General features: G+C 43.9%; 1 pseudogene; it reads right to left on the bottom strand.

Annotated features, from left to right (window-relative positions):
* Nucleotides 1-11,300: 11,300 nt before the first annotated feature.
* On the bottom strand, nucleotides 11,301-14,927 carry LOC123396729 (annotated as a pseudogene).
* Between the last annotated feature and the right edge of the window lie 202 nt (nucleotides 14,928-15,129).

Here is a 15,129-nt window from a genome sequence, read left to right as displayed (position 1 = left end):
CCCATCAAACTCACACAGCAAGCCGTCTCGGCGACTCAAGGGAAGGATGCGCCATTCCACCCAGCAGCGGATCAGATCAACTCCAGTGAGACCATTGTTCGTTAGAGAGCGTAACTCGGACAACACCGGAATAAAATCCGACTCCTCTTCTTCGGTGAGCTTGTCTGGAAGTTTAAAGTTTGTAGGTAGGCGTTCCTTCCTATAGCCGAGGAGTTTGTTTTCACCCGGAGGAGAAGTTTACTGGCAATAAAACCAAGAGTCGCCCCAGCCATTGGGATGGCTTGGCATGACGAGTGATGGGAATGAGCTGTCCCTGCGACGTTGAATGTTGACGCCTCCAAGTTCTAAGCTAGGGTCATTGGCAAACTCGGTCTAGCGATTCAAATGAAAGAAGTACCAAAACAAAGGGACTGAAGGTTCCATCCGCAAGTAGGCTTCACAGAATACTTGGAACTGACATATGTTGCTAATCGAGATGGGGCCTAGGTCTTGGAGGCGGACATTCATGAAGGTCATAACATCTCTGAGGAATTTTGACCCTGGCGGCTTAAACCCCCGTTCGAGGTGCTCAGCAAAAACAACTATTTCCCCTTCCTTCGGGTTGGGGATTTCTTCGCCTAACCCGGATCGCCATCCGATAACTTCTTTTGGGACAAGATTTCCCGTCTTCACGCTGTCATTGAGGAAAGCGTCGTCAACTTTGGTTGGGAGCCAATCGGCCTTGAAAACGGTACCCATCGCTACAGAGGAAAAGGTCACGGATAAATTAACCCGCCGAACGCTTGCTGAGTGGCTAAGAGGATCAATTAACTTGCCGAAAATTTGTCAAGTGACTAAGGGAATCTGTTGACTCGCCAATAAGGGACCAGGTCTAGACACAAGGGTGACTTAGGAATTTCCTATTGTTCAGGGGAGACAACTCAGAGCCTCAGAGATGTTCGTAAAAATGGTAAAGTGCGGATCTATAAACAGGGTTTTACACAACAGGCAGTAAAATATAGATCTACGAGCAGGTAAATAGAAAAGAGCCTGGATAAGGTGAAACAGCCTATGGCTAGGGTAAAAACAGTGAGGTTGATTTGACAGAAGCCTTTCTTAGTTCCTTGACAGCAGCTAATCGATTGAGAATATGGTTGATATTACCACGCCTATCACTACTGCGAATCAATCAACATATATGGAGGTATTCGAGGTGCGCTAAGGAACCGGCGGATGATGAACACCGAAGAGCTTAGATCTGTTTCTAATGGCGAAGGGGTGACCTGATGATGGTGTCCGGAGGCGACCGAGAGAGGTCTGCAGCGAGTGCTACATCCTTGGTCGGCTTGGAGATGCGTCGAACGCGATGGCTGGAGATGGAGTTTTCCTCGGGCGGTGATGGAGCTCTTGGTGCGGTTGCGAGGACGAAGAGACCAACGAAATGGGTAGGTGGGGGTGTTCCCTGCCGCTTTCCCCGAGCCTATTTCTTGGGTCGAGCACTCGAATCAAGGTCCCTCGCGCGGGAACTGAAGATGGGATAAAGATTCGCCATAATAGCGCCAAGATTTTCGGGATATCTGTGCCGAAAGATCCGTTGGGGATTGCGTCATCATTTCTTCCGAGATTAAAGGGATAAGATGGTGTCAACAAGAAACGGTTTGACGACTTGGATATTTCTATAAAGGGTGGCGGATTAAGCGTATGATGCGTAAAAGAGCAGAGTGAGTCGCCCCTGACTAAGTAAGAGTTGGCGTGAATAGGTTCAAGTCAATCTGGGGCCTAATGTTGGGGATATTATCTGCTACATGACCCGCCAATACTTGGGCCGGGTCACCACATGGGCGACTCATCCTTTGGCGATTCAAGCTTTGGCCCAATACACCCAGGAGTTGGATGGCGGATCAAGATCCTCGTGGAGAATCAGTCATTGGGAAGATTTCCATGTCTTGGGAAGCATGACGAGTTAGAGATAGAAAGGATAATGACTTGCGTAATGGAAAGGACTCTTGTCAACCCTAAGGGCTCAACCTGTATATAAAGGCGAGTCCCAGGGAAGGAGAGGCAGGTTAGAAATCATGGAGAGCTAGGTCAGGCGAGTTATGCCCTCCTTGTAATCGAAACATCATCAATACAACACAAAGCATGACGTTGGCTTTTACCTCCTCACGAGGGGCCGAACCTAGGTAAATCTGCGTCTCGCTCCCGTTCAACCCCTTTGAGTCGCCACCAAGGTGTGATGGCTCCAACACTAAGTCCTTTCACGAGGACATCTGCCGTGACAAAACCACGACAGTGGCCGACCCCGTCCCCTAACCATGGTTAGGGGCGAGCGCCACCCGTAGACAGAAGAAGACTCCGAAGACCAAGGCTGAGGAGTTGGTGGATTCAGGAGGATTTGGGTGAGAAAAATCCCTTGCAAACCCTCCCAATTTATAGGACGGGGCGCGAGGGCTAGCCTCCGTTGCTCCAGAAGCCACCACCCCTCTCGCCCAATCGCTCATGCTCACGGGCGAACAGGGAACCACCCTGCTGCACCAATGCATGCACGGGCGGGCCCAGCCACTACTACGCCTTTTAAGGCCATGTCTGCATCCAGTCCATCCATAACTGCGCATGCCACGCGTGTGGCAGAAGTGTTTCAGGAGGTGGAAAGGCCACTTCGTGCACGACCCCCCACTTCGCGCGTCCAATACGCGACGTGGGGAAAAGCAACCGCCAACGGATCTAGCTACAAAAGCCCGGGCACCTCTTTGGGCTTGGCCCAACAACACTTCGCATGCATGTGTGGCCCAGGCCCGAGGTATCCTATCGGTGCACTAAAGGCTGGGGTCCCTAGTGCCCAAACTTGTGCACGGGGGCGAAGAGCCCCTGCTAGCAGGGCATGGCAGGACCCAGTCAAGATGCAACCCCCAATATTATCAAGGCCTCGGCAAGCCTGCCTTGCCGAGAAGATGACCAAGGCCGCACCCATATGGTGGGCGCGATGAACTCCCCAAGTACAAGACCCCGACAAGCTCCCTTGTCGGGATTACGACTAAAGCCCCCAGCATGTTCCCTTGCTGGGACGAAGACTCAAGGCCCCGACAAGCTCCTTGCCGGGATGATGGGCCTGGCCACTAGTGGGCAACCGCCCTTGCTACAGTGCCACAGCCCCCCAAGTGCCAGTGCATTCCGGATACGACAGCGCACCATCCAGGTGTGGAAACACCTGAATACGTGTCTTCACCAGCACATCGCTGACAAGGACAAGATGTGCATTAAATACACCTGAAAGCGGTAGATGGATAAGCACCACCCTAGGTTCATTGTAACTCCTTGTGAACCTACCACCGAGCACTCTAGGTAACCCCTTTGCCTATGAAAGGAGGCCCTTAGCTCATTTCAAAGGGGTTAGACTCTTTGGACATTGGCCCATAAGACGGTCATCAACGATCACTATAACAATCAACAACAAAACGCTTAATACAACCAGACAAGCAGGACGTAGGGTTTTACTCTAAGACTTGAGTATAAGAATCTCCTAAGGATATCAACACATTAATGCTTATGTAAAAGTGGTAACCCCACTTGTGCTTAACGATGAGTATGACCTATGATCAAGTATTCTTACTTGGCTCCTATGTCAACCACAGATAGCTGCTAGGATGTTTTTGTATGTTCACCATGTTTTATTCATTATTCTTATTGTGTGAGCATGTTGGTATGCATGTGTTTAATCATTCGAGGACATCCAATTGTTATTATTTGGGTTTTGATTTATCTTTTGCCAATTGGATGGACAAGAATGCATAGGACCGTTCTGTACCTATCTATGCTATCTCATCTCAAGTTATATTCATGCTTCATCACAAAACTTGAACAAGCACTTGTTGATCCCTCTGTGTGAAGGTGCACTTGGAGCTCCGTATCGTCAAAGGTTGCCTTCCAAAACCTCTTTGAAAAACTCGGTGTAACCAACTCCACAAACTCAGCCTGATCTGATTTTCCTATATTCGTATCATCGAAATCGCCAACTCGGTTACACCGAGTTTACCTGTCTGCTGATAGTTGAGGAACTCGGTGACATCGATTTTGCCATCTTGGTGACACCGACAGCGTAAGGGTATATATATCCGCAGACCGAATATTTTGGCTTCACTTTCTCAAAAACATTTCGTTCGCCAAACCCTCACTGCCCCCAAGGCCCCTGGTCGTCGCCTTTGCCTCCCCGAGCGCCTCCCCCGGTGGGAATCGACGTCATCAACGCAATTACAACCGCTTTCGTCGCCATAATCAAGCCGCCACCGAGGTAGGTTACAGTTCCGATCTCCTCCGCGTTTCCCCAGCCGAATCTTACGCATTGGAATCTTTTTATCTTCGAGCCACCATGTGCAAACCCTTCCTATCCACCAGATGAATCTTGTAGTGTATAAGAAGTAGAAATTTCGGATCTGATCTGCCGCAGCATGCAACTCGGTGAGACCGAGTTTGCAAAATCGGTTCCACCGATAATCTTTTTAGGGTTCCTCAGAAGCAACTCGATGAGACCGAGCAGCTCTTTTTGGTGCCACCGAAAATGAGTGCCAAGTCTGTGTTAAGCGAGTAAGTCTTCTCGATGACTCCGAAAATGCCAACTCGGTGCCACCGATTTACATCCTGCAGAAGATCATACCCTAAGTTTAAGACTTCAAATTTTCAAAAATATCTGAATTTTGTGATGCTCATCGAGTCTATCTTTCCTATATCCACTTCACAATTTTTGTTGTTTGCTGCAGAGCTTATTTGTCAGCATGTCTGGTTTAGATGATAGTCAGAATGACTTCAGAGAGCAAAATGTTGAGTTGGATGATGGCACTAGTCCAGAGATGACCGACTCCGACCCTGGATCCTACAGCTCCCATGGCTTGCCCAAGACAGCCACCACGCAGAGAAGGAAGCTAAATTCTAATGAGGATGACTCGGACTTTGTGCCTGAAGAGACTTCAGCTCCTTCAAAGGCTCCTCCTAAAAAGGTTGTCAGGAAAGTTACTGCTACTCCAGCTGATCTTAGAGCACGTGAGTATGCTAAGAAGAGCACTAAGCTTTCCAAGCATGCACCAACAAAGAAATCTGGTGTGAAGAGGCCCAGGTCGAGTGTTCGGATTTTTGAGAACTCAAGCAGGTCGTCTTCGTTAGCCTCCTCCACTTTAGGCTTGCAAAGGGGCATAGAAAAGAAAACACCCTGCAACAATGCAACCACATGGTCACCCTAGATCCTACAGCTCCCATGGCTTTCCCAAGGCAGCCACCACGCAGAGAAGGAATCTAAATTCTAATGAGGATGACTCGGACTTTGTGCCTGAAGAGACTTCAGCTCCTTCAAAGGCTCCTCCTAAAAAGGTTGTCAGGAAAGTTACTGCTACTCCAGCTGATCTTAGAGCACGTGAGTATGCTAAGAAGAGCACTAAGCTTTCCAAGCATGCACCAACAAAGAAAGCTGGTGTGAAGAGGCCCAGGAAGAGAACTGGTCATGTTGTTGGCAGACGGACTTCCATGTTTGAAGATCCAGAAGCTGCTGAGGAAACAGCTCCTAAGGAGATCCTAGTTCCTCCCAAGAAGAAGAAGTTGATGGATGATGCCATGAAGTCTTCTCCTAAGCCTGCCGCTAAAGCAAAGAAGGCTCCAACTTCCACGAAAACCACTAAAGACATACCTGCAGCTGCCAAGGCAAAAGGCCCTACATCCAGTGCCCATGCTGCAGAGGAAGATGAGAATGCACCAGCTCTGAGGAAGCTCAGACCATTCCTTCAACTGCACAATGTTGCTCATCCTATAGCGGAAGATATGAAAAAGAGGAAAGATGCCAATTAAGGAAGTGGAGAGATCTTGATCCATATGCTGTCAGAAGAAGAACTGTTGTTGATCCAAGGTTTCACACCAAGGAACAACAACAATTTTCTGAGACCGTCTTGTATGACAAGAGTCCTGCTATTAGTGATATGAGGTATGTCGATTGGGCATACATAAAGGATAATGAAGATTTATTTCCACATGTCCGAGAGAACTTCAAGGCAGTGGACATTGAGAAAGTTGTTGGTAAGGAAATGACCACATGGAATGACGAGTTGATCCTGCAATTCTATGCAACTGTGCATTTTTTTGATGATTCATTAGTATGGATGACGTATGGACACAAGTATGAAGCCACAATTGCTGAATGGGCTGCTATCATTGGTGCCACAATTGCTGATGATTCAGATGTAGATGTGTATGTAGAAGCAAAGCAGAATCGCAACTCCATGGCCAATATGTACAAGACCATCCCACCTAAGTACTTGGCCAGTCACAACTTTGGTTCAGTGTACTTTCTGTAAGCTCGCATTCCTACGACAAACACTATTCCGTGATACACCCTGATGCCTAAATCAGGAGATGATCATAGGATACTCTATCAACCTGTTGCACCTGATAGACACACATACCAGATCTAGAGTGATAGACTTGGTAGTTGAGACGATCCAAAGAACTGTTGCGGATCAGAAGAGATCATGTGGATATGCTCCTTACATTTAGATGCTTATCAATGCCAAGCTAGGCAAGCATGCATACCTACTTGATCTTCCCCATCTACCTATTTAGCGTGAATTTGAAGATAATGAAGTTGTGATGGATGACAATGATCCCAACTCAGTTGTAACAAGAATGGCAGTAGACGCAGTTGAGGCTGAGGCTGCTGGAAATAGGCCACCTCCAGTTCCAAGCTCAGAACCCAAGCTGAGCAAATGGAATTTCTAGTGAGCATTGTCTAAGGCATGGAGAAGAACATCCAGTAGATTATGCAAAATTAAAAGATTCTTGAGAGAGTTGTGGAGACAAAATTCCATAACATGGATGTGAAGGTAACTGAGTTGACCACTATTGTCAGACAGCTTCAACATGAAGTTGACTTTGTGGATATTCCACGCTCAGTAGATGAAGATGAAGATGAAGATGAAGATGATGAGGAGGAGGATGAGTCTCCTCCTCCCACTACTACTACGTTCAGTAGCAAGCCTCAGTCAGCTGTTGTTCCTGCTCAAGAGACCGGTCAGACATCTTCAGCAAAAGCTTTAGCACCTTCAGCACCAGCTCCAGCTCAAGCACCTCCAGTATCAACTCCTCCACCTCCAAGACAATCAGCAGAAGCCTTCACATACGCTCTTCTGTGGACTCCATCATCAGCCGCCCAGAGAGACGTGTAGTTCTATACTTTTGAAATTTTTGGTAACTTGTTGCCAAAGGGGGAGAAATTTATAGATCATAGTCTTCGTGTGAGAGAGAGATTTTGACTTTATTTTCTCTCGTTTGGTTTTAAAAACTTTGGTGTTTGGATGACCTTATCCTATTTGTGTGATTGATCATATGCTTTATCCTGTTTGATGCTATGATATTATCTCTTAGCTATCCATGTGATGATCATTCACTTATCTTGTTGGTGTCATGTGGATTACTATTTTATTTGTGCACCACCAAGATGTATGTGACATGGAAGAGTAACCCATGATCCTAATCGATTGTGCATTTGTATTCAAACGCGAATTTTAAATAATGCACAAATTTAGGGGTTGCTCTTGCTTTTCACATACTTCTCAAAGCGTCGATGCTAATCATTGATTATATCTTCCATCAAAGCTTTCATCTATATGTTGTCATCAGTTTCCAAAAAGGGGGAGCTTGAAAGCACAATTGCTCCCTAGGGTGGTTTTGATAATTGATCACAACATATGCATCATTGGACTAATGTGTTTTCCAAGTATATTTCGAAAAAGTTCAAAAGATGCTATGGCTTAAGATTTATGTGGAGATGCCCCTGGATGCAAGAAAGGAATAATATTGGCTCAAGCTTCAAGCTAGAAGACTCTTCATTTTATATTTGTGAGAAATCACTTTTGAGCCCATAGGAAAGCGAATGCTATTAAACAGGGGGTGAGGTAGCAAAATGAACTGATTGCTCAAATGCTCAAAGTTGGCCACCAAAACACTCAGTCATTTTTGCCCACATATCCACTCTATCAAGTTCCACATACACAAATTCGGTGTCACCAACATTTCCATATCGGACCCACCGAGTATGACCTGAGATAGAAACCTAGCCATTGCCACCAAATCATTGCAACCGAAACCAAGTCGGTGCTACAGAGTTCAGTGTGACCAACATTCTGTTGCCAAGATACACAAAATCACAATTTCCGAGTTTGAGTATCGATGCCACCGAGTTTCGCCACCTGACCGTTAGTCACCTTTTCGGTGCCACCGAGTTCTATATATCGGTCTCACCGATATTCAAAAGTTCACATCTTTGTGCTAATCGATGCCATCGAGTTGTCCACTTCGGTTTCACCCAGTTTGCTCCTTAGTGTGTAATGGTTAGATTTTGGCTGCTGCCTATATATACCCCTTCACCCACCTCTCATTCATGGGAGAAGCACTCAGAACACACACTTCATTTCCAGATCCATTTTCTGAGAGAGAGCCACCTACTCATGTGTTGAGACCAAGATATTCCAATCCAATCATTTGAAACTTGATCTCTAGCCTCCCCAAACTGCTTTCTGCCAAATCAACCTCGCCTACCCATGCATATTCTGTGAGAGAGAGATTTAGTGTTGAGGAGACTATCTTTAGAAGCAGAAGAGCAAGGAGTTCATTGATCTACCCCATCTATTACCTTTTGGAGGGCGGTGCCTCCTAGATTGGTTAGGTGTCACTTGGGAGCCTCCTACTTCGTGTTGTGGAGTTGAACCAAGATGTTTGTAAGGGCAAAGAGATCGCGTACTTCGTGAAGATCTACCGTGAGTAAGGCTAGTCCTCCGTGGATGGAAGTCGTGGTGGAATAGACAAGGCCGCTTCTTTGTGGACCCTCCGTGGGTGGAGCCCTCCGTGGACTCCCGCAGTCGTTACCCTCCGTGGGTTGAAGTCTCCACTAACATGGACGTATGATAGCGCCACGTCTCGGAACCATGCCAAAAATCGCCGTGTCAACCTCACTACAGGAATCGAGCATTTTGCCGTCAGGACGCTACAGACGGCAAAGAGCGAATTACAGTCGGCAAAATTTTTGCTGTCAGCCCATGACGGCAAATAATGTCGTCAGACCATGTGCCCGCAAAGGGTATCTTTGCCGTCAGCGTCCGACAGAGCAGATGGCAAAATGTTTGCCGTCAGTGAAATTATTTTGCCGTCAGCTTGTCTAGTAGACGGTAAAAAATGGTCAGAAGACGGAACGGCCTAACTGTCGGTCGACGTTAGCCTTTTTGCCGTCTTCCTCACCCGTACATGACAGCAAAATATGGAATATTTTTTGCCGTTTGTCTAATCTGTACATGACACCAAAATATGCCATACTTTTGCCGTCTTGTGAAGTTACACAAGACGACAAACCACATGCTGAGGGCGCCACATTTATTTGCCGTCATGAACATGACAGCAAAGAGCATAAATATACAATGTATATATATAACATAATCCATACAACATATATATATGTAACATAATTCATACAACATATATATACATATATAACATAATCCATACAACATATGTATAAATATAACATAATCCATACAACATGTATATAACATCCGTAATCCATACAGTACATAACACAACCGTAATCCATACATCATATATATAACATCCTTAATCCACACATCATATATATAACATCCTTAGTCCATACATCATATAACACATCCATAATCCATACATCATGTATATAACATCCTTAATCCATAGCACATCCATATATATAGCATAATACATAGCACATCTATATATATAGCATAATACTTAAGGACAGGCCCGGCCCCTGAACGCTAGGGGGCCCCAGCCTGCATGTTAATTTGTATTGGGCTGGACCAAAGTAGCTGGGTCATAATTTCTAAAAGGTATTTATTAAATTCTTATAGGCTGCACAAATTTGAAACTGATTAGTGTATTTGGTTATGGTTACTTTTCTTCCTTATGTTCTTCTTAATGTTGGAATGGCTATCTACTCATCATTTTAGCTTCTTTTCCTGTTCCTAGAGCTAAATTGTTATTATTACTGTACTGATGACCTACATATTAACTCTTTCTGCAGGGATCCAAACCTGACAGTTCAAGAGCTTCAAGTAAGTTCTTAGTGTTTAACATTATACATGCCAGCCCCCCCCCCCCAACATTAACAAGAACACAAGGAAGAAAAATAACCATAACCAAATACACTAATCACTTCAAAATAATTGATCATGCTCCACATTAGAACTAATGCAATGGCGCAACAGCTTGACATGGACTTGATGCCCATTCCCAGGTGAATGAACAACCGTTCTTGGTTTGGTTCGTGACAGAGCATGTGTACGTTGTAATGCATAGGGATTTCAGCTTCAAATTTGCGCAGCCTATCTATACTTATACTAATTAGAGACTCTCAAGAAATTACCACCTTAATCAGAAAATTAGAGCCGTTAATCTGGTGGGACCGAGTTATAACGGCCAGATTTAATCTATAATTAATCATGTTACTAATTACCACGTTAATCAGAAAATAAGAGCCGTTAATCTGGTGAGACCGAGTTATAACGGCCAGATTTAATCTATAATTAATCAACTTACTAATTAGAGACTCACAGAAATTACCATGTTATTAAAAATACTACATCCGTTAATCTAATTGGACCAAGTTATGATGGTCAGATTTAATGTACAACTGATCAGTAGAATTATTTTTTAATGAATCAGACAAAAGAAGGCCCGATCAAGGACTCCTATTTTCATACGGAGTGTTAATACATAGCTTTGGGCGTGCATGTTCATTTTATTCAGGTTATCCACACACATAATCCTCTATGATAGATTTGTACCGTTCCTTCTTCTATATTCTTTCTCCCGATCAAGGAGTCCCATTTTCTCACGGAAAAAAAGGAGTCATGTATTCTATGGAGACCTAGAAGATAGCTCAGGTCCTACATTTTTACCAAATTATTCTTGAAATAGAAAATAATTATGTATGTGATACAGATTTCATTGATTCATTAAATTATTATCTCCATGATATATATTGGGTAACAATTACGAAAATAGTTAACATAGAGTAGTCATTTTCATATATTTTTGTTATATAAAATAACTTATGTGTACATGGTTTACCAATACTACAATTTCTTATGTTTTATCAATAGGAGGAGTGGAAAACGAAATAATTCATTTAATGATATCTCATGCATACTGCTGAAGTTGTATGTAATAACTAGCCCGTGCAAATGCACGGGTGGAAGACTAGTAAGAATTTAACTTTTGAGAAAAAAAGAATGGTTCTAGATGAGTACAAATTTAATAAATAATCATGTCTGGAGTTGATCCGGGATATGGAGGCATCCATTTTGAAATGGCGCCGGTGAATATAGCACCGGGATATCCGTGGCAGATAATGAATTCAGGAAATACCTGAAAAATAAATAACAAGATTAGATTACACAACATGAAAACCCAGGGGGGTAAAAGGAACAGAATGATTATTACAGGTTAATCACCCTACTTGTAGTTCAACAAGACATCATATAAGCCATGAACGCTCTTATTGCCAGTAAACGAAAGGAGCGACTGCGTGGTATTGTCAACCTCAGATAAAGCATCTACATGAAGTGTCTGCTCATCCAATAGAAAACAATCCTAGTCAGTCCGGTAGCTGCAGTCTGTCTAAAGAAAATAAGGGAAAGTTGAAGAATCAAATAGAACCTGGCCCAGGTCGAGTGTTCGGATTTTTGAGAACTCAAGCAGGTCGTCTTCGTTAGCCTCCTCCACTTTAGCCTTGCAAAGGGGCATAGAAAAGCAAACACCCTGCAACAATGCAACCACATGGTCACACAATATGATTGTAAGTGACAATGATATTTTAACCCAGTATAAAGATTTAAATCAACACAGCTTGGATTAGCTTGGAGCAATTCAATGCCCCAGAGACCAATATACCAAGTCAATATTTCATTCCTATTATGGTACCAAATAAGGATAGAAAATTGACTTCAACAACCAAAAAGATATTTCTTTCAGCAAAATGGGCAAAAAAATAGAATAAGCATTGGGTTAATCACAAAAGTATTAAAGATGCTTTATTCACATGTGAAACAAGTATGATGTTGTAACTCATATGCCATAAGTCCCCCAAAAAAATGAAAGAGGGAAATGAAGAAATCTAAAATATACTCTTTTACATGAAGAAATGAAGAAATGAGCACTTGTCAACCAATAAGTTGATCTACTTAATTGAAATAATTAGAATTTAGAAGTTGCAGGCAGTAATGTACATAATTGTTGGTCCGTAACAGAAATGTGGCACTTTAATAGGGATTTTAAATAGAAATGTGAAAATGATGATGAGGTCTGAAAAACAAAATGAAGGACTGACCTGTTTCCGTAGTAGTGACCTCATGCCACGTGTAGATTGTGACAAGTAGGCATTACAGGACTGCTTATCCAAACAGTTTCCACTGAAAAATAGAGCAACAAATTGTGTCGTATAAACTACAGTAACAAAAGTGATGTTTAGTAAGATGAACGAGGGTGAGTCATAGAATAACAGTCTAGTAAAACCCAAAGATTCAATACTTCCAAGAAAAATGAAATATAACTGCAAGCGAAGGTGATCATGAGACAAATGTGGAATCTTAACGAGTTCAGAATTCTTTGTACATTTACAAAAACAGTTAAATTTTCCATATAATTATCAAATTATTACGAAGGATCGATTTCGGAGGAGCAAGAAGATACCATAGAAGATATTCAACAGATTCTTCCCGAACATGTAGTAAAGATTCTAAAAAGAATCTTCCCAATCCTGATACCTTTTGTCAATGAACTCTTTTTCTACATGCCAGAAGGAGAAGGTAAAGAGATACATCCAGGAAAGTACGGGGATATTTTATCTTGAAAAGGAAACAATAGTGCAGGTCTAGTAATTACCTCCTTCTCCAGTTGATGAGAGCATAGCAGATACGATGGGAGCAGGTAACATGGATTGTGGATATACCCATGACTGCAGTGCCTTTGAGAATAAGAATTCCTTGATGCTCTCTTGCCTCATGCGTCCTGAACTTTGAGGGCTACCATTATAACTCTGAGTAAGGGGCTCGGCAACACTGCCCCTCCAACTTGTACTCAAATTGTGACACCTGTTCCACGCAAGAGTTATTATAATTTGGACCTTTGAGACAGAAAATCTAAGCAAAACTAAACAAAGAAGAGAGGGTTCAATTTGCAAGTAATTTTCAATTTTTTTTCCTAGTGACCGTATGCTGTACTAGACATGATATCACTTGGAGCACTGGATCATACAGACATCAATACCTAATCGAAATATCTGGAAAAAAATTGCAGGTGCAGTAAGCATCCAATGAGACAGAATGACCATTTACATATCTGATTTTTAGAGTGTCAATCGAAGTTATATCACCAAATCAAGATACTCATGAAATTTGTCTAGGAAGGGTGCATTATCTAAATGAAAACAACAAAGAAATTCAAGAGGAGCTAATGCATACGGACCACTTCACAGAAGATGATGAAACAAACTGCAGGGTAGTCTTCATGGTGAGATCCAAAGGAGCTTTTTTTCCTGGTATTGTGATCTTGGAAGGGCACATCTCTGAATACTTCAAAGGAACATCATTGGCCTGAATGTTAGTGCCACTGGAAGCTCCGGAAGCACGACGAGCTCCGAACCCTTTCAGCACTTTGTCCTACAAAAAGCAGTAGACAGATTACATGATGAGCTAATATATACATATATAGTAGTGAATTAGGTAGATATTCCTTACCATATCAAATTTGCTAGAGCGAACCCGCTTCTCATCACCAATGTGAAGCTCTAATACACTCCGCAGAGCATTCTTGCTGTGTTTCTCAGCTTTCCTAAAACCTGGTTTTGCTGCTTCCGCAAGCGATGGAACAAAAGAGTCCAACTGGGCAGAGTCGCCATCGTTGCTGAATTTTGGAAAAAGAAATGCAAATAAGAGCCTGGATATGGCATGAAACAATATCCACTTCATGTGTAAAATAATTACCTTGGAAACGGAGATTCTGCAGACTGTGAAGTTGCTACAGTATCAAGAGACTTGGGAGCCTTCTCGTTGTTCAGTAAAGCATCCTGCTTTCAAGATATTAGAACAAGTTAATTATATAATAGAACAAGTGGTTCAACACGATGGTGTCAAATACTTGCAGAGCAATGAGCACCACTATGGCTGGCAAAATGAACAATGTCTGACCTTACAATTTTCTTTCACAACCTTTCTGGATTTTTCAACTCCTCATCCTGCAGGAACCAATCAATGGAACAAGTTTCAGTGTCCATCTGCGACCCTGTAGCATATAATGCTAGCTTCCTGCAGGGCTTGCTACATTTTAAGTGTGTAATGTATCGATGTAAGGTGGAGACGAAGCTCTGACAGGCCTTGTGTTACATATAAACCCTTTGTAACAAAAATACGAAATACTGCAGTGCCTATGGTTCTACGGAACGCATTCGCAAGTGAAAAACTAACAGTGCGGTTAATTTGCAGCTCCCTTGGCTATACATATGCATGTATGCAAGTTAGTAGTCTGCGGGTTGTAGTGACAAAGAACTAGCATGGATTGGGGATATGATGTAAAAAAATGGGGAGGCATTACTCGCAGCTCGGAGGGGGTCTTCCGCTTCATCCTCATGGCCTCGGCCGGCCTCCCAATGAACGCGCCGCCGCTTGCCGCGGGTTCGACGGCAGCCTGCGCCACGAAACCCATCCCAAGAAGGCTACACTTGGTCCGACCTCACTTTCCCTCCGTTCCAGACGCCGCGGCGGCGGCGGGAGCGGGCGGGAGGGGGATTCTTTTGGAGTGGGCGGCGGAGGCGGGATTGATTGGAGACGGCGGAGCGAAGCGAAAGCGGGCGGGCCGGCGGCGGAGAGGGGAGGGGAGGGAAAGATTTTCCCCATCGGGCAGCAGGGTGAGAGACGAGCAGAGAAATAAGCTGGGCACCGGTGAGAATGGAGCGGTGGTGAGACGGACGGCGGCGGCCGGGGAGGGCACCTGTGGCGGCTTCTCTCGCGGTCGGTGGAACCCTAGCTATTTTTCACCAGAGGGAGCCAGTCGCGAGAGGGTCGGGCTTTGTTTTTGTTAGCCGGTGTGTTTTTTATC

The sequence above is a fragment of the Hordeum vulgare genome, chromosome 5H, assembly GCF_904849725.1.
Source record: "Hordeum vulgare subsp. vulgare chromosome 5H, MorexV3_pseudomolecules_assembly, whole genome shotgun sequence".
In the NCBI taxonomy this organism is placed as follows: Eukaryota; Viridiplantae; Streptophyta; class Magnoliopsida; order Poales; family Poaceae; genus Hordeum; species Hordeum vulgare.
The sequence above is the reverse complement of the archived record's forward strand: the minus strand, read 5'-3'. Positions and strand labels throughout refer to the sequence as shown.